Raw genomic sequence first — 21,026 nt, 5'->3', positions numbered from 1 at the left:
CCTGTGTCCAAGTTGTGTCACTGGCAGAGGTGCTATTTCTTCTGTTATGTTCAAAGCATCATCTGAGGAGAATACTGCTGGAGAAACACTGCCTATTGTAACATGACACTCCCAGAATTCTCACCTTGTTCCTGATTTTGCTGGTACTATTTTGTTTGTTTGTTTTATAGGCCACCTTTTTTAAGGGGACCCAAGGAGACTCACAATATTTGAAGAATAGAATTAAAAACATAATTAAGTTAAATAGTAAAAAAATAATTAAAGTACACAGTAATTAAAATACAATTGAATAATTAAAAGCAGGCAAACATTAAAAACTATCCTAACAATGGCATTCAGGGACTCAATCATGATTGTTAAAAACCTGTCTGAAAAGACGGATCTTCAGCTGTTGGCGGAAGAATGAAACAGACGGGACCAATCTGATCTCCCAAGGGAGAGCATTCCATAACCCCTTTCTTGTGTCGCCAACAACTGTTCCTGCACTGGCAATGAGACCAAGAGGAGGGCCTTCTCTGATTATCTTAAACGCTAAGAACACCCATATAGAGAGATACGATCCTTCAGGTAGCCTGGACCCAAGCTGTATAGGGGTTTACAATTAATGACCAGCACTTTGACCTGCAAACAGACTAGTGGTTGTAGCAAGGTTGTTATATGCTCCCTATAACTGGCCCAAACCATTACAACAACCCAGACAGGATGTAAGTAAAGCATAAGTCGCTGTAGCCAAACTGGACATCTCATGGAACAGGCACAGCTTATGCACCAGTTTTAACTGTGCAAAAGCACTCCTCGCCACCATCAAAACCTGGGCATCCAGGTTCAGGGATGAATCCAGGAGTACACCCAACCTGCACACTTGAGTTTTCAGGGAAAGTGGAACCTCATCCAGTACAGGTTGTATTTCTATTCCCTCATCTGCCTTCTGATTGACCAGGAGTCTCTGTCTCAAGTTTCAGTTTGTCTGCCTTCATCCAGTCCATTACGGATATCAGATACTGGTTCAGAACGACGGCAGCTTCCTTACTAAACCTCAATTCCCACTAAAGGCTGCCAATAAACCCAAGAGCTCACTAGAGGTTACCACCTCCCAAGTTAACAATATAAACTTGGAATCAGGATGCAGCACTAATATTACCTTAGAAATCACCTAATCATGCTACTCTTCACACCTCATGCTACTCTTCACATTTATTGCTTGAAATGTGGATGGAAAAATTATAACAGAGGACAAAGAAAAGGCAGTTGTTCTCAATTCATATTTTAGCCTAGTCTTTTCCCTAAAGACAATCTACCACACTGCAGAGAAACATGAAGTAGAAATTGAAGGGACAGGATTGCAGCTTGAGATTAAAAAAAGAAAACAGCCAAATAGTTATTACTCTGAATGAATTCAAATCTTCAGGGCCCAATGGAATGCATCCAATAGTATTGGCTGAAGACCTGTCAGAATCACTGTGTATTATTTTTATACTTATCATGGAGGACGAGTGGAGTGCCAGAGTGAAGTGCCAGAAGAGTCCCTATCTTCAAAAAGGGCAAAAGGGGGGAACTGGGAACTACAGACTAGTAATGGCCTGACATCAATAGATTATAAGGTAGTCACTCCTTGAAAACAATGCAATAATAAGTAGAAGCCAACACAGATTTTTTTAAAAACTGCCGTACTTTGATGATTCCTGCTTTCCTCCTCCTTACTTCCGTGTATAAGACAACCCTCAATTTTTGATCTAAATATTTTAGACAAAAGTATCATCTTATACAAGGAAAATACGGTAAATTTCTTAAGACTTTGTTGGAGGCAGTTTCCCAACCCAGGACAGCAGTACCCTCTCAACTAATTCAGCTGCTGGAAGTCTATAAAAGAGTAAAAACTTTTTTTCTGCAGAGGTGGTCATGTTAGTCTGCTGCAGTAAAAACAATACAGAAGAATCTAAAATATAGTCTTGTGTTTGAAGAAGTGGGGCTGAAGTTAGTCTTAAAGATAGTACAGTACAGGGTTCTTTGTTGTCCATACAATAGCAAGATTAATGATATGTCTTTATATGAATGAGTACAAAAACAGAAAAAGACTATGCTTACTCCCTCTTACCCAGCATACCATTTTCTGGTTTGTTCTTTGGAACTGTGTTCATACAATGACACCTAGTCCGCAACTACACTGGCAAGCTGAAATGAAGGAATTCAGGTGTGCTACAGCTTGATTCACAGCCTATTTTATGCCTCTGTTTGGATTAAGTGATCACTTGGAGACTGTGAATTGTTTTGGTGTCAGTTCACACTGGACCCTCAATTTGATGTGATTTGATCCATGGCACAGCTCACAGACCCTTTCCTTTGATCCTGTCCTCTGCCAAGTACCTGTTTCTCCTTTTATGGTTCATTGTAAAACCAGTGGACTGTCTAAAGTCTTGTACCGTGCTAGGGAAAAGGAAGAGTTTTCCAAGTTCTCCTTAATATACACACACCATGGAAACACAGTAGTCTGCTGTAGTCATCAGAGTTGTTTCTATTTCATATTGATTTTTATCTTTTTGGTCCATGCAGAGGTGATCAATTGCTAAACTTGTACATCAATGTAGTGATAAGCTGATCTAGTGCTAAACTTAGTAGTTTGTTTATAAAAATAAATAAATACCTTGGTGCAACTAGAGAGAGACTGTGGGTGTAGGTGTTTCCAACTGATCACAAAGGGATCTATTCAAATCATTCTAGCTTGAAAAAAAATAGAAGCTGTTTGTGTTGGGGGCAAAACAGACTAGGCTGATTCAAATTGGCCTTCGCATCATGTAATCAGGTTTTTTAAAAGCAAATTCATCTATTTTACACCCACAGCAAATCCCACAGTATTTGACAATGTCAGCACAGCCTCTGACGCTTGTCTTGGAAGTTCCTAGTAACTATTTTATTTATGAGATGAGCAAGGCATACTAATATACTAATTAATATACCTTGTAACAAGTCAAGTTTGATGTATTTCTGATTTGAGAAGCCTAGGTTCAAATCCCAGCTCTAATACAGAATTGAATTTGGTGAGGCTGGATAAATTACAATTACTCCACCCTAGCCTATTTTATAAGATGTTGTAAGAGGGGGGAGGTGATGTAATTTCACTTACATCCTTTGAACTTCTTTGAGCAAGGGCGGTGTGCCTCAGACATAGTAAGGACTGTGTACATTGCAAAAGTCTCTAGAAATAAATAACAAAGACTTTAGATATAACAAGATGCCCTATGTATTTATGTCTTTCAAATAGCCCCTCTGCAATCCAATGAAGCAGAACAAATACTTGATGTACTTCAGGTACCCTCCCCAATACAAGGAGGAAAACACAATGTTCTTTTCTCACATTTTTCCTTGCTTTCATTCTCATTCTTTCTGGAGCAATACTGAGAACCAAAAGAGATATGATTTCCTAATACAAGTGCTGACGGCACATGTTACTGACCGCACAAAGCACTTAACATCCAGATAGCCTCACTCCATCTAAAGAGCTAGTACAACAACACTTTGTCCACTAAGGCGGTTCATCACTGACATATCAACTCTAACACCATACATTGGTATGGTGTAGTTACAGAGGCAAATGCTTCACCTGTCCCACTATCATGTATTTTGGCCCTAAGAGAACAACAGGGCTGAAGACAGGAAACTGCCAATGTACTCCAAGCACCAGATGCCCCTCACAGTGGCATGCAGGGGGCTTTCCCATCGACCTACAATTCAAGATTCTTTGAAATGAAGGTTTTGGGGATTAAATGGGTTAACTTCTACATACAAATCACGTGCTTTACCTCAGAGGCCTGGTAGGTAGACATGTGGGGGAAGGGCACCGAGAAGCCTGTTTAGGGATGCTGGAGACTGACTGGAGAAATAGAAATTTATTCACACTATTTCTAGGCCACATTTCATAAAAGAAAAAAGGAAAAGGAGGAGGGCTGATATCTTACGGGGGGGGCGCCTTCTTGAGATCAGTGCTGAGGATGAAAACGGGTAGGGTTAAAAGGAAAAAAAGGTGCTCTTTTTCAGGGTGCTTTTTTGGTATGTCATGAAAATAGGTTTACAATGAAAAAAGGAACCTGGGAAGGAAGGGGAGTGCTTGGTCTTTAGAAAGGCTACTTTAGTGGTGCGATTTGGGGGTGAGGGAGAGGGAAATGCGCCGGTCCCTCACAATTTCAAGGAAGGAAATATGAGGAAAGAAACAGGGGTTTCCTTTAGAGCTGCGCCTAAGGGGCCAAAAAAAAGAGAAAGAAAGAAAGGATAGAATAAAAGACTGGCCGACGAGATACTGCATCTTAGTTTCCGTCCGTCTCTGCGCTCGCCCTGCGCTCTCTCGCCGAGGAAAGCGACCTCTCCACATCTCGGGCCAGCTTTCCCTCAGCCCTCGCTTCCTTGCCCTTCACTGACTGACAAGGCAGCCCCCGTCCTCTTCCCTTCCTCTCACCTCGCAGAACCCCGCGCGCATCCCTCCCCTCCCCTCCCGTCTGCCCTCCTGCCGCCGCCGCCGCCCCCACCCCCTCACGCGCCACCTGCTCCCCACCCCCCAACCCCCACCTCCGCCTTCACGCGCCCGGCCTTTCCCAACGGACTTCTTCTCCCACAGACATTTCGCCCCCTCCTCCTACCCCACCCGCCCCTGGGGAGTTCCCTCGCTTTTCTTTCTTTCACATACACATACCTCCTTCAGCGCGCTGTTTCTTACTCTCCGCTCTCCGCGCGGCACCCGCCTCACGCCACGCGCCCGCCCCTTTCGGCGCGCCATTGGCCCCTTTAAAAGCCTGTCATTCCCGGCCCCGTTTTCGCGGCGCGCCGTTGGGCAGGCCCGGCCATCAATCAAAAGCGGCCCCACCCTCCTCTCGTTGTGCCTCCATTGTGCCCCTGAAGCGAAGACTGCCTCCTTTGCTCCCCCCCTTTTCTCTCCACCCCGCATGATCCGGCTTGATTGGCTCACAAGGAGATGTCGCTCGAAATTACTGCTTGGCTTCTATTGGATAGATGATCTGCTTGTCATTCATGGTCCTTCCCTTTCTCCGGTTGGACAAGGATTGGCCTCAGCGTATTCGGCGGACTGGATGTCTGTTATTTTTATTCCCGCCTCCAGGAGTCGAATGAGGACGCGGCCCGGCTTCTTAGCTTCCGATTGGAGGAAATTGGCGTCGGACAAATTTTCTACGTTCCTCCTTCAGTCGCGCCCTTTCAGGAGAACCTCTTTCCCTCCAAGCTTTATGCCTATTAGGCTGGCGGAAACGTTGTCTCTCTCCTATTGGGTACTTGGATGTCAATCAATGCCACTCTGCTTTCTTCACTGGCCAAATAAGATGCCCATCAATATTTAAGACACACCTTCAGTACCAGCTGGCCCATATTTTGTTTTTGGCACCAATTTCCCAATTCGTGCTGGATATCATCGCTCCCCTTTCCTATCAGTTGGCACGGAATGATGGCCGTCAAGGTCTTATGCCCCCTAAATAGTAGTAGTATTTATTTTGCGATCACAGACCCAATAGAATGCCTAAATAGCTGCTTGAGGGAATATGTGCTATTATCTTTTTCGTGCTTCTAACTAGGTTATTATCCTGCTTGTTTCCTGATCCCGTCAATGGATATTTCCCGCCAGAATGCTTCCACTCTCTATTGGCCCGTCTGATTTGTGAGGGTTGGACTAGCAACAACGCACACCTTATTGGTCAATTTAACTGTCACTCAACGATCCGTCCCTCAGTCTATTCTAAGATTGCGCCGACCGGTGGAGAAATCAGTGACAATTCCCGAAAAACCCACAACAACCAATTCCCAGTATCTTTGTAAGCGGATGCTGACTGTTTTTATGAAAGCCCCCGGATTCTTTGCCAGAATGATTTCTTTGTAGCAGGCAGCATGGTGCAGCTTTCCTGAAGTACTAAAAACAAACTTTGATTCCAAACTGTAAAACAGAGACAACGTTCCCTGGTCGAAATGACTTAGAATTTTAAAAAAATAAGGGTCTCTGAATTTGTTCCCATTAACTAAACTGAAGGGAGCTCATAATCTTTTCATATAAAAATTCACTCATGGTTATATCAGGCGCCTTCATTTCCGCAGTAACATTTAATAGGGGAGAAGAGTAATTTGGTTGCCACCATTAAGTAATGACACACTGGAAAAGTGTTCAGAGCACCAGTACATTCCAGTCTGCTTCCTGCCCATCTCTGCCTTAAGGCACAATCCTGTTCATTGCTCTGTACAGCTATGCTATCCTTGAAAGTTAGAGCAATTTAATGATGAGAGATTGTATATAGAATCGCTTCAGCACACATCCACATATAGGAACAGAGCATGGGAAATTTTAATTTTTTATTTTTTATTAAGCAATTCTTCACAACTACCTGTTAAAAAGTAATTCATGTGTAGTTGTAAAGATCTGGGGATGCCTAATTGTATCTAAATTATAGCACCTTTGCTAGAAAACCAGACTGGGTCCATCTTAGGTGCCAGCAGGCTGATGGGAAGGATTGTTGATAGATTGCAGGGCATCAGGCCATTGGGAGTTATTAAGTACTGTATCATAAGGAGGTACCCAAGGTTAGCTTGTTCCATTTCAAATAAAAAAAATTAAATTAGATTACACCGGCACTGTGCTGGGAAATACTTGCTGATATACTGAATGAACCATCTTCTGGAAAGTTCTGCAGGAAACTCATTTGGACTAACTAATAGTCAAAAATTCTCAGTCTGTATTTTGAGATGCAATAGGCAAGACTAATTAATAATTTGTATAAAATCAGAGGTTTAGCTATGTCTATTTCTAAGGTCATCCAACTGAACAAAGTAAGCTAGCTATTTGTACTTTCTGCAGTGTAGATGTTTATTAGTTGATTAAATTGGCTTATTAATTCAAGAGGATTTTTCTTTATCTTTGTAATTTTAACTTTTAAACAAAACTTGATTAAAAGCAAAATTCTTTGTTGTGTGTTTTTCAGTGTGTGATTGAGAACAGCAGGTTTCTAAACTTAAGTGTTCAACCATTGCATTTTTTTTACAGTACTGTACACCTTTGTAGAATCATTACAGCTTTTAATTACTTTTTGGTCTCCTTTGCAGGGCTGATGTTAGCTTAGTGATGAAGTGAATCAGCAGAATTGTTTTCCTGGGTTTGAGGAAAGACTTCTGTGCTAGTCAGTGTAATGCTAAGATTTCCTGGTGGCAGCCTACTGTTTTGTTAGCTACTAAAATACTGTCACAGTTATTCATTGCATTGTCTGTCACTTTTTCATTACAGTGGGGTCTTGACTTAAGAACGGCTTGAGTTAAGAACATTTTGACTTAAGAACCACTCTCATAAGAAAATATTGACTTGACTTGCATACTTAGATTTGAGTTAAGAACTGAAAAAAAACCACGTGGGAGGCAGGGAAAGTGCAAAATGTGAACTTTCAGTTAACTGTTGGCCAGTGAAAAGGGTGCCTGTCTGCTTCCTCACTCCTCCCAGCGTTTAGAGTGGATTGGGAGACAGTCTTCGGACTGCATGGTACTGCCTGGACTGTATTTTCCCTGCCTTCCCTGAACCTTTCTTGACCTAAGAAAAAAAGAAACAAAATATCCCCCTCTAGTGGTCAAAGGCAGAATAGCAGCTTCCCATTAGTTTCTATGGACGGAAAAGAGCAGATACGGATCAAATGGTTTTCAATGCATTCCTATGGGAAATGCAGATTTGACTTAAGAACTTTTTGACTTGAGAACCGCCTTCCAATACGGATTAAGTTCTCAAGTCAAGACCCCACTGTACTTTGAGGCATCGTAAGTTGGAACTGATTTGACAGCTCATAACACAACCATTTACAAAGGAGCGCCTTGTAGTTCACCAAAGCTTACAGCATAATAATAGTCTTTTGGATGACACAAGACTCTTTCGACGTGGCAATTGTGTTAGTCATATAAACAAAGAACACAAAACAAAGCAAAAAAATAGATAAAGACAAAGAGTTTTGTTACAGTAGATTGGCATCCCCCCCCCCCATGCAAATAAAATATACCCCTAAGCTGAACAAAATTCCTGCAGAAGAAATGTCAAGGTGGGACGTCAACATAATAAGAGTAATAGGACAGATGCATGGTGAGTTTCTTTTTTGTTTTGTTTGTTTGTTCAGTCGTTTAGTCGTGTCCGACTCTTCGTGACCCCATGGACCAGAGCACGTGGGGCAATCAATGTGGTTTCACCTTTCAAAGCAAGGTCTGGGATTTGACAGAAGAATGCAAATGTTTCTTAATGGCCCAGCAAGGCTCTTGAGGCTCTGACCATTTTAAGAGGGTGGTGTCCTGGGAAACAGATCTCTGTGGAATGGCTGGAATGAAAGAAGCCTTCAGAGCTCGGCAAGGGTCACACAGCCCTGGCCCTCCCTCTTCTGCCATTGCCCTTAGGTACTGTCAGGTCAGAACAGGTCTGTCAGGATAAGTTTTAAGTATTTAAATATTTAAGGAGTAGTTTTATTTTCCACCTCTTCCCCAGTGAGTTTCCATGTCCAAGTGGGAATTTGAACCCAGATCTCCTGATTCCTAGTTCATTCACATCTCCACTGCACCATCCTGGATGTAGTGGATTGATGTGGGGAGGAAGCAGATGTGAGGAGAGAGGAAAAGAAACTGTGTTCTCCGAGTTAGTGCTGCCCTCTCAGTCCTGCTGCCCTGCTTTTCTCACTATCCCTTTTAAATGAGGGTGTGGTGGGGTGTAGTCCAAATGGGGGCAGCTTTTGGCCCAAAAGGAGGAGGGCTACTCTGCTCCATTCATGAGCTACATGTGTGTCCAAGTTTTAGAAGAGTTAGTTGCATTTGTCTGTGCTAGTATGCCAAAACAAAACAAATATGAAAAAATTAAGACAAAACATTGTGACACTGTAAACACTAACTGCTATATTTAATTGTGAGCTTTCATGGGCAAAGTCCACTTTTTGCCTGAATAATGTTGCTACAACATTTTTTCTTCCTACATCTCCAATACTCCTGAAAACACATTTTAATGGTGTGTGTCCTTTTTCTTCTTGTTAAATGTATTTTGAATTGTATTAAGAAAGGTTTAATGTGATAATCTATTTAACGGTTGCCGTTTGTAATCCTGAAGATGACACAACATGTTTTCCTTGTCAGAAGCTTAATTTTTAAAATGTTTTATTGAAGCTTTACTTGGAAGCTAAACCTGCGAAATATTTTTTGTGCCAGTTCAGTCTGACTTGGATAGTTCATCTTTTTCTATGATGCTCCAAGAAAGCAGAAAGGTTTTCTTGTCTAACGATGTCTGGATGCTTCAATTTGTCTTTTTTTAGCTTTTTTTCCCCTTCTAAATTTACATCACAAGTTGCCTTGGGTCTTGTAAGTGAGAAAGGCAGGGAATGAATGGAGGGATGTCTCCAGCATGCAGAAGAATGAAGGAAGAAAGCACTGTGTCAGAAGAAAAATGGGAGCTAAAAGATGGAAAGACTCAGAGCTTGGAAACATTCCTGCTCCCAGAATCCCCTAACCGGTGTGGTCTCTGTGAGATTATGAAAGGTGTAGTCCAAAAACTGGTAATTTCCCCCCCAAACTCTGAAGCATCTCAGGTTTTAGAGCACACAGACATATCTGGAGATTGGACGTGAGAAACTCTAGAAGGCACTGCTTTCCTCCACTTATTTAAGCCACCGTTGGCTGGAAGACGTGGGAACTGTAGTCCAATATACTTGGAGCATTGGGGAAGAGTGGTCTTCTGGTACATTTTCAATAAACCAGACAAACCATGTGGATGTCCCCAATCCCTTCAGCTTCCCATGAATTCCCGGTTTCTGAGAGAGCCAAAACAGGCCTTGAACTGTCAGCACCCCGCCTGTAACTGTTTCAGTTCTCTGAACTGGGAAAAATTAAGCTGCAGCCACATAAGAACAGTGGTGGAACTTTGGCCCTTGGATGTTGACACTGGAGTTCCCATAATTCCTTGCCATTAGCTGTTCTTGCTGGGGCTTCTGGGAGCTGAAGTCAAAAACCTTTAGAGGGCCAAAGCTTCACCTGCCACTGGAATAGCAAATATATTCAGAAAGATTCCCCAAGATTACACAAATGTAAGAGTGGGTGATGTCCTTTATTGTACCATTATCAATTATAAAACTGCAAGTTTTTGTGGAGAAATCCCGTGCAATATTGATTTCCAAAAAGGTGGCTGTATTATTCTGTCACAGCAAAAATAACGAAGAGTCTTGCGACAGTTGAAAGGCTGCATCAAATGTATCCCACATCTCTCCCATAAGGAAAATACTAAAGCGCATCAACTTAGCACCCTCAAAGGGATATTGGTGGAAACAACTAAGGAAAAGCCCAAGTCATTTAGGAAAGAGCCAATGAGGAAAAGCCAGGTGAGCCCATCCTTTTTGCATGATAAAGATTTTTAAAGCATTTCATTCAACTAGTGAAGAACTTTTGGCTTAGGATCTCCCGTACCAAGTTCCGGAGAGACTGGCAACAGGCAGTATCAGAGCCTTTTTACTATAGGAGCTGAAGGGTAACTAAGTTATTGCAAAATATATATTATTTCTTCTGTAATGATGCTGAGAATTGTGATATTTCACTTGTTAAGATTTATTGTATTTATGCAACCCTTTAGAGCTGGGTATTGATCAGAGGTGGGATTATCCAGCCAGCGTGGTTGCTGTCTGTACTGGTTGTGGGATGTTTGAATTTCTTAAAAAGTTATTTTTCCAGATGCTGGTATTGTTGTAATTCTGTCCTCACTTATCCTATGGAGCCTGCAACTCTGAACTCACGTCTTAGATTCAGTCCATGGAATTCTGTGAGGCTTACTTCTGAAAAATAGATATATACAAAGAACTGCAGTGTTCCTTGTGCAGGAGTATTTTTCTAAGTAAATATTATACAAGACTGCATTTTAAATGGTATAGAAGAAAGCAGACTTGTGTATGATTCCAGGAAATTACCCTATGAAGGATAAACTAATTGTGACCTCTGAAACAAATATTTCTTTTTTTTCCTGTCCCGTGGGCTCAAAGATTGCAAATACTGTATAGTCTCTGAATTGGTTTTATTTGAACTGGGGGTAGGAGGTGGGGAGAAAGGAATTACAGCTTAAGGGATCTGGCAAAGAAAGAAAGAAAGAAAGAAAGAAAGAAAGAAAGAAAGAAAGAAAGAAAGAAAGAAAGAAAGAAAGAAAGAAAGAAAGAAAGAAAGAAAGAAAGAAAGAAAGAAAGAAAGAAAGAAAGAAAGAAAGAAAGAAAGAAAGAAAGAAAGAAAGAAAGAAAGAAAGAATATTGTAGCACTTTAAAAACTACAAGATAACACAAACTGCTACAATATTATTTTTTCTCCCCTTCTTTTGCCTACATGCTGAGACAAATTATGTTTTTTGGAGGCAATTAATTCATCATCATAATAGTGACTTATCAAACCAATTTGGACTCATAGTGACCCTTTTCAGGGTTTCTTGGTAAAGACTACTCAGAAGTGGTTTACCATTCCCTTCTTCTGGAGGGTGCCCTAGGACTGTGCAGCTTGCCCAAGGCCCCCCCAGGCTGACTCTTCTGGGACACACAGTGAAGTATTGGACTCCCAGCCTCTGACTCTGCAGCCAGATACCTAACACAGGGAGCTATCAAGCCAACTATTAATTGATAGGGTTGTCATTAGGTTGGAAATGACTTGATAGCACATAACAATAGAGCTCTATGCCCATTTTAGATGTTGCAAATTTTTTGGAAATTATTAGGTACAGTCCCTCTGGGTCCAACCTCCCTCACAGAGATGTTCTGAGGGAAAAGTGGGGAGGGGCAAAAGAAATGCTAAGGTCTGGTTACTGCAACAGGCTAATTATATGGATTGATATTAACAGCAGTCCCCTATGTGACTCTCTCTACTTTTCTCCTTTAAAAACCAGGAGAACCTGGAATACTCCCCATTTCCCTTTTCTATAGGAAACATGTAGAGAGAACAATTTAAGTCACTCAGTGTGAGTCCTTAAGTAACTTAAGTCCTGGCCAGTCGAGCTGTTCTAACTGGAACTGAGTCTATGGCCCAATCTGTAAAGACTACCTAGAGGTCTATATGTATTCATCACCCAGGACTCTGACCATTATCTTACACTACACACCCGTTTGTGAATTCCCAGTGTGGTGTAGTGGACAGAGTGATGGACTAGGACTCTGGAGAACAGGGTTCGAACCCCACTCAGCCATGGAAACCGACTGGGAGACTGGAACTGGTAAAATCACACCTTAAATATCTCATTTACCTTGAAAGCACTACTTGGGTCACTATAAGTCAGTTCTGACTTGATAGCACAAAACACACACACATACATTCCATTCAGCCACCCCCTGCATCTCCACAACAATCAGCATTTCAGTCACAGAGCATGCTGAGTCCTGGCGGTGCTGTCTCTCCCCCCCCCCCAACCCCCAAATCTCCTGCTACCACTCTCTTCTCCATGCAATATGTTACTTTTGTTAAACAAGAAATGGCACTTTGGAAAAACTATCAGGGGAACCATGTTAGTCTCATACACCAAAAACAAAACAAAACACACAAGCCATCTTGTGGCATTTTAAAGAGGAACAAATTTTGGTCTGCAAAATGTCTAAATAACATTTACTAATGTTTAAGATGTCCCTCTTAAATAGAGGTGTAGTTCCTCCAAGACCAACTTCCCTCACAGGGATGTTCTAAGGGGAAAAGGGGGAACAGACAAAAATGGTGTATGTCACCTTGAACTCAGAGGAGGAATTGTGGGGTGTAAATGTAACCAATAAAGATAATTAATAAAGTTTGCATTCAGAATAGTTTATCTCAAGAAAGAGAAAGAAGAGAACACACACACACACAGAGGTATGAGAACACGCACCTGAGCACACGCACTGAGTTAGCTTTTCAAGTTATACAACCAATTGCTTCAATTGTCATAAAGGACATAATTGTTAATTTTGGTACCACAGATAAGTACTTTTTGGTATGTGGAGGGATGCTGCGAAATATTTCAAGGCTTACTCCTGAAGGCAGATGAAAAAACACTGACAGAAAAGAATATACTGCAAAAATGTGGAAGGGACAACTCTAAGGGTGAGCATTCTATCCGCAGGTAAGTCATAAAATGGACGACATTACCTATTTACTTAGGACATCTCCCAGCAAAATACATAGATCCCGAGGCTCCTCACAGATTACTGCCCATATTCCTATAAAACATCAGTTTATCACTGGTCACAATCAAATTGCAGGTAACTATGCAATGTTAAGGTCTGGTTACTGCAACAAGCCAATTATATGGAGTGATGTTAACAGCAGTCCCCCTATGTGAAACTCTATTTTTCTCCTTAAAAAAAATTCCAGTGGGTCAGACAACCATGTTGTTCTTGTTCCATCTGTTTTGTTGCCACAGACTAAAGGCACCTTAAATATTAACATATTTTATTACAACAAAAGGACTGTATGGGAAGTGTTTGGATTCTCCTGGAATCTTTACTAAGTTTCATATCCTTTTTGCATGATGAAGAGCTCTGGAAAACCTGAAAGCTAGCCTTATTTGTGACTTTGCAGTGAACCAATAAAGGTATTGCCCACCTATGGATTTTGTTGCTATATGGTTGCATGGATTGCAAAGCCACATGTAATTTTATTTATTTATTTATTTATTTATTTATTTATTTATTTATTTATTTATTTATTTATTATTATTATTATTATTATTATTATTATTATTATTATTATTATTATTATTATTATTATTATTATTGCGGTACATGTTGATAAACAGCTCTTGGAAACATTAGTAATTGCAAATGTGTTAACATGAAATATTCATTAATGTTAAGCAAAATTGATAAAGTAAATGCATTGGTTCTTTCTTTAATTTGTATACTTACTGTTTTTAGCTTTAAATATTGTCTTTTAATGATGTAACCTACCTTGGGTCCTTTTTAAGGAGAAATGTGGGGTAAAAGTATTTAAATGAATGAATGAATGAATGAATGAATGAATGAATGAATGAATGAATGAATGAATGCTTAATAATTTAAAACTACAGAAGAGAGAGAGTAACAAACCAAAGTAGCAGAAACAGTAATTGCTACTCAAAAGTGATGTTTTCGTTTGGTGATTTAAAATAACAAATTTTAAAATTGTTGTTGCAAACTTTTACAAATGAGGACCAACAAATTAATCTGGTCTCCAAAGAGGTACTATCACTCAGTACCAGTGAGGGAGCAGTGTTATTGTCCAGAACAGGCTTCAGATCACTGGTAATATGTTTGCATTAGTAAGTAGTAACGCATACTGTTCTGTTATTCTCTCTTCTGGGTTTATTCTCCAGCAGGTTGTTCCTATGTACCAGTTTGGCCTTATGGATCTGCTTACCCACTTCACTGGGTGAGCACTATAAGAAGTTGTGGCAGGTAATTATCATTATTTGAATTTTTTTCTCTCCTTTGCTCCCACTGGGAATGATAACACTCCCACTCTCCTACTCACCCACTCAACCATGTAACATGCCAACTGAAGTAACATTTCTAAAGAGAGTGGATAACTGCAATAACTTTGTCTCACAACTTCTCCCCAGCCACCAACACCACTGCTCATTCAGCAAGAATGCCCAAGCATAAGGCAAAATTTAAACAAAATAGCTTCTCCAGAAAACTGAGCTTATCATATTTCACACTTTACATTGGGGGTGGGCAACTTATGATCCTCCAGATTTTATTAGACTATGACCCCCGTCACCTTTTATCATTGGCTATGTGAGGTAGGGCTGATAGGAGTTGCAGTCCATCTGGGCTATTATTTAGCCACCCAGAGTAGACTTCAGTCTAGATGGGTGGGGTATAAATTTAATAAATAAATAAATAAATAAAATAATATTACCCCCTCCTGCCTTACAAAGATATAGCATACATATTTTGGAACCCTTTGGGAATGTTTTAGAGAGCGCCTTCTTGCTTTTTCTGCACTGCATAAGTATCTTTAAACTATATGAAACCAGATGTTGTAATGCTGCACTTCTTCATCTGTAGCTGGTTTCAGTATACAGGATAATGATCTTAGAACTTACAGAGCTAGAAGGGACTCTACAGATCATCAAGTCCAGTCTCTGTCAAGGAGACACAGTTGGGAATCAAACTCCCAACACCTGGCTCCACTGCCAGATGTCTAAACAACTGAGCTATACAGTTCAAAACGTCAACATACTCTTGACTATTGCTCTAATCAGAACATTTTCCATCAAACATTCCATTCCCCCCCACCCAGTGTATTGGTTAAAATATTGTTGCTTGCTATGTTCAAAGGCCAGTTGGTATCCTGATGCAGATAACAACAGCTTAAGGTAAAGGTAAAGGTTCCCCTTGACAATTTTTGTCCAGTCGTGTCTGACTCTAGGGGGCGGCACTCATCCCGCTCTTCAAGCCACAGAGCCAGCCTTTTGTCCGAAGACAATCTTTCCGTGGTCACATGGCCAGTGTGATTTAGACACGGAACGCTGTTTACCTTCCCACCGAGGTGGTCCCTATTTATCTACTCGCATTTGCATGCTTTCGAACCGCTAGGTTGGCGGGAGCTGGGACAAGCGACGGGTGCTCATTCCGTTGCGTGGATTCGATCTTGCGACTGCCGGATCTTCTGACCCTGCAGCACAGGCTTCTGCGGTTTAGCCCACAGTGCCACCACGTCCCTCCACAGCTTACTTCAGCTAAAATTGCTTTGGAAGCCACCATGAGGATCCAACACTGCATCCAGAATGACCTTGTGGATTAGGATCATCCATTTTAAGGTACGAAGACAAAATTGTGGGATCGATGGTTCGCAAAAAGTTTACTATCACAAATGGTCACAGAGAAGAATGGACAGACACTCACCTGGTGTCAGTATTCATCCTGACAGTCCCTACACTGGTATAGATGGTGTTTGATTATATATTAGCAGCTGGTGGTGAAAAATAAAAAGAAATGGGCACAAGATAATGTATAATTGTTCAAAAAATCAAAATTAACATTTCTAATCCTTAAAATTCCATGGCCTAAAGTTCTAGTTAGAGTAAACTCACTGGCTAAAATCCTCTTACTTAGCATAGTAAATTGAAACTAGAGTAGGTCCCTTGAATCAGTGGAGATTTGATGAGTCCAGTCCTCTGGTTCCATTGAATCAATGGGTCTACTTAAGTTAAAACATAGCTACAATAAGCAACAGGATTTCAGTCAGTGAATTTTTGCTGAATAGCAAGTCAACCCTTACATAAATGCTACTGATTAATAGGTCTCCTCTAGTCACCATTGCCAGTTGAATTCAGAATCCATGAAATAAAACAGCTGCTGGTTTTGTGCAATTTATATTAGTTATGCAAAAATCATCTTTAACAAATGCAAGAACTCTTGTTAAGACCAAAAGAAAGTCTCTCTTCCCCTGGCAGATAAGGAGAAACATGTTATAGATTCATTCTTGCACATGAAATGAGACAAGTATTTACATTCTTAATCTACAAGCAGTCTCATTGTTGACTGAGGGCATTTGAGGAATTCAAATGGACCTAATCAATTAGTGGCACCAGGAACTCTGGAAGTAATGTATTTGGAAGATGCAGAATGCCGGAAGCTGCTTAGGGGCAATGCATACTGATTCTTGGCCTTTAGGCATCAGTCAGGAAAAACACCCTCTGTTGGCACTCTATTATTTTTTGTTTACCCATATTTCTCAGTTAAATTTCCCAGATACCTGGAAAAACACAAGAGGACTAAGGCAAACAAGCAAGGAGATTTCTCCTCATTGTAACTTTTGAAATGCAAGCTTATGTTTTAGAATTTAGCAATTACAGTATAAAAAAGTATCTAAAAATGATGTATTAAATAAATGTATTAAAACAGTCTATGCATTTTCTTATACCTGTAATATGAGTAGCTGTAATATTTTTTTTTTTGGGGGGGAGCCATTCTTTACAAAGCCTAAAGACACGTAGGCATTCTGACAGCAGCAAAGAAGCCTCATGAAACAATTAACACAGGCGTTCTGTCCTTTGAGTAAACTGGCTCAGGGCACAGATAAAGAGATAAACTATCAGTAAATTTTAGCAGGCCAGCTACAGAAGGAAATGGTTACAATTGGGGGAGGGGGGAGGGAACTCTATAAGAAAAAGATGCTCCAAATAAAATTATGTGAGAAAGAAAACTGAAAGGAATGCCACTTTTAATTACACAAATTAATTACTTATTCATGGTGCTTTGTGTAACCATCTATAAAAGCTACCTTATGCATTCTGGATTTCTGATTTCTATACTGACAATATGTGAACATATTCATGGCTGACCTGAAACAACACTTTCTTAACTCCTACACCTAAAGCCACTCCTCTATTTGAGGTACATTGATGACATTTTTCTGATCTGGACCCATGGAACGAAATCTCTAGAAAAAAAATCCACCTTACAATGTGTATGTATTGATTTCCCCTGCTGACATTAAGAAACACCCTCCTGATACCTCACATCTTAATACACCTTCTGGCAAATTTGTAAGAAAAAGTCTCCACATAGGCATAACATCAGATGTTTAGACATTAAGACTTAAACATGTTAGTTACATCCTGGAAAAACAGACTAAAGATTAATAATTTCTCATCAGCACTGGGGGGTGGGAGATACCCAAATCAGTTGTCTGTGACCCCAAATCAGCTTTTCTCAGGCTACACAGCAATTGACTTGCATGTCATAAGAGAAGTAATGGTGATTGCTGGTTGTTGTGGGTTTTTCAGTCTGTTTGGCCATGTACTGGAGGTTTTTCTTCCCAACATTTCGCCAGTCTCTGTGGCCAGCATCTTCAGAGGATGGGAGCTAAAACTCTGTGTTCTGGTGTAGTGTGTGGGATTGTTGAATATTTGTAGCTCTGGGATCAGGTTTTTGTTCTTTTCAGGAGTTTGGGTGATTATGGTGATCAGAGTGTTTTGTTTTGTTTGTTATGGGTGTTTTGTTGTGATAAGGGGGGAGGTGATCTGTCACTGTGATTGATGCGTGTCGTTGGCTAGTCTTTTGTGTGCAGTGACCACTGGTCCTTGTAACTGCCTTTTGATCCTTAGGTTCTAAAATGCATCTTGGCCCCTGTTTACCTGAATTAGTTTTCCACACTCCTTACAAATTCAATGGTTCATTCTTCATATGCAACTTCATATGCAATCCTATGCAACTTCCCTGGCCTCATGTAAGCGGTGTGTTGTCCTCCACCTAAGATCAGTATCAGTGGCTTATGATCAGTTTTTTTTTTTTTTTTTTGAGGGGGGCACCTCTGCTAAAAATTTGGGAAGAGAGCCACTCTCCCTGGTCCATGACCTGTCCCTGAAGATACATCAAAAACACATGGCAAGTTTATAATCATCACAATGAGCCAACAGGTCAATTAGGACTTAAGGTGACCCTTTTCAGGGTTTTCTAGGTTGAGACTACTCAAAAGTAGTTTACCCTTCCCTTCTTCTGGAGGCATCCTGGGACTGTACAACTTGCCCAAGGCCACACAGACTGGCTCTTCTCCCAGAAGGCACAGTGAGGAACTGAACTCGCAACTTCTAGCTCTGCAGCAAAATATCCAACTCAATGAGCTATCTAGCTTGCTGGCAAGTTTATACTGTAACATAAATCCGAGCTTGGAAAAGCTGGTTTTCATAACCACTGACCGTGGAGTTTAGGGGATTCTGGGTATTTGTCCAAAAATGAATCTCACCAATGTTTGCATCACAGTAAGCATAATTCTTCACTTGAATACCTGGAGCTTTTTGGTCAGCCGTCTTTGTCACTGCTGCATTCAGCGTCTACATCTGTCTTATGAGATTTTTGGGGTGTTAGCTGTCACTAACTAATAAGATACCTGTTGCATTACTAAGGCTTTGCCTATTTTGTAACTGGACATACACCTTGTAACATGACTGGTGCCTTGTTAGTTAGTGGCTATTCACCAAAGTGAGTCATGCAATTAGACCTATGCACCAGTAAATCATCCAGAAGATTCTGGCCAGTTTTTCCCATCTCTGGATTCAATAGCCAGGCCAGGTGGACTCTGTATACAAAACAGGGAAGAACCATCTTGTCCCTGGGCAGCAAAACACCTCAGGTTGGGAAGGGCTGGCTTTGCTCCCTTTCACTCCTTCCTTTTGGTTTCAAGTAGACCTTCCAAACAAGCATCACCACAGGCTTCTCTCAGAGCCTCTACTTCCCTCCCTCCCTCCCTCAGATTTCCACCTCTCCCCATTTTACTCTTAGCCCTATGATGGATTCTGTTCACACAGTTGGAAGCCTGAGCAGGACAGTCTGGTTCCCAAACTCCTACATTAAATTAGCCTCAGACCTAATTAACAGAAATTAACAATAGCTGGTTCTCTGCCTCCTGTTATTTAAGCTTTACTAATTCCCTTCCATGGTATAGGGTTGCTGTGTCTATTAAGTCACATTACAAACAGCTGTAGCCTTTTTCCAGCCTGGAGCAGCAGTGATTGTGAGAGGAAAATTCTCACCCACAGCTTCACCCTGCTGGCTGGGGAATTCTGGGGAGGGTAGTCCCCCAAAGTGGCCTTTCCTAAGCTCTGGTTTCTATGCAATTGCCTGCCAGGGAGAAAGAGCACCATTAAGACAGAAGGGGGCTCCTCTAAACCCACTCAGGAAATACCACTTTCATGAAAAATCCTGTATTTTTTATTCTCTCAGTTCCTCCAGGGCTTGGTTACCTCAAAATTCTTATTTTTATTTATTATTGCCTTCCTCAAACTTGCACCCTCCCAATACTTTGTACTACGTCATCCATTATATGTATGCTGGGCTACATTATCCCAGACAGCCCAAGCAATGTAGTAGTGGCTGAGGATCAGGATCATGGGAGTTGCATTTCAACACATCTGGAAAATACCTGGTTGGAGAACGCTATTATAAACCATGGTGTGGGCTTTTTTTCTCTGATTGTTCCCAAAAGAGAAAAAAAAAATTCAATTTAAAGCCAAAGCATTGTGGGAGAAGCTGTATGTTCCAAAGTAAGAGAATTTAGACAGATTAACCCCCTCATTGACAACACACACATTGTTGCACTTTTGTGTGTGTCTTAACTTCCACCCCAAGTAAACATAGGTGAGCACCAAAATTTATTCCCAAATTAAAGAGAAAGGCCTCTGTTTAACTGGAACTAAGACCACAAAATGCTTCATTCTCTCAAATATGAATCAATTGTATCACACTAGTCAAGATTTATGTAACTGTCAGTAGAACAATACCATTAATCTGCTTTTTGATGATATTTTCAAAAACTTGTTTCATTTCTGCTCTTCCATATAAACTCCTAATGCACTACGCAGAGGATAGGTTAGCTAGTAGATTGCATTGTAGTGTTTGCTTGGGGAAGAAGTTAAGGTATAAGAAAGATGTATACTGTATGTGTGCCCCTGTTTTTAGCAAAGGACCTGGTCTGTGATTTGCATTTCTTTACTTTTCATGGTTTTTCCCTTTCAAACTTAAGAGTTCTTTTCTTTTTGCAAATTTCTCTGCACAGACATCAATACAATTTAAGATATTTTTTAAAGCCATGATAGAAACAAACAAAGCAAACTGGCAACAGTCACAAATCACATTGGACTCACCAGTTCCTTCCAGACTGGACTACAGACAGAGGAGAAGTAACTGAAACCTAAGCCACTCTGTTAAAGAAACAGGTCTTCCATAATATAAAGTGTTTCTCACAGATGTGCTCTTCCCTTGAGTAACTGGCATACTGCTCAAAGTTTCCCGCATGGAAACATATTTCAGGATAACACAGAAGGCTCAAGGAAACCTTACGTCATAACCCAGGGCGGGGCTAGTTTACAAAACCACAATTTCACCCCATCACTGCCCATTTGAATTGTCTACTTGTATAAAAGGCACAAGAAGAAACTACAAACTTGCAGAAGCTTGGTGGACTGAGAAGTAGAAATGCACCATAAGTAAATGGTCACCATAATAACAAGTTGTCAAAAAGAAAAAAGTACGTTCTCCAGCATTCATTTACAAGAGAGATAACACAGAAAACTT

General features: G+C 40.8%; 1 protein-coding gene across 4 annotated transcripts in view; it reads right to left on the bottom strand.

Moving 5' to 3' along the window:
* The window catches only part of KMT5C (lysine methyltransferase 5C), a 33,892-nt gene extending 13,221 nt beyond the window's left edge, over positions 1-20,671 (bottom strand). The window contains exons 1-2 of one of the 4 annotated variants that reach the window (XM_072976715.2): positions 4,682-4,745; positions 3,122-3,193 (exon numbers count right to left, since the gene is read on the bottom strand). The gene's annotated coding sequence lies outside the window, so the exon portion shown is untranslated. Of the gene's footprint in view, positions 1-3,121; positions 3,194-4,681; positions 4,791-20,596 lie in introns of those variants that run through there. The other 3 variants (XM_072976717.2, XM_020792769.3, XM_072976718.2) reach the window with 3 other exon arrangements.
* Between the last annotated feature and the right edge of the window lie 355 nt (positions 20,672-21,026).

This window comes from Pogona vitticeps, chromosome 6 (genome assembly GCF_051106095.1).
Source record: "Pogona vitticeps strain Pit_001003342236 chromosome 6, PviZW2.1, whole genome shotgun sequence".
Lineage (NCBI taxonomy): Eukaryota > Metazoa > Chordata > Lepidosauria > Squamata > Agamidae > Pogona > Pogona vitticeps.
Note: the sequence above shows the minus strand (reverse complement) of the source record. Positions and strands in the feature narration are given on the sequence as shown.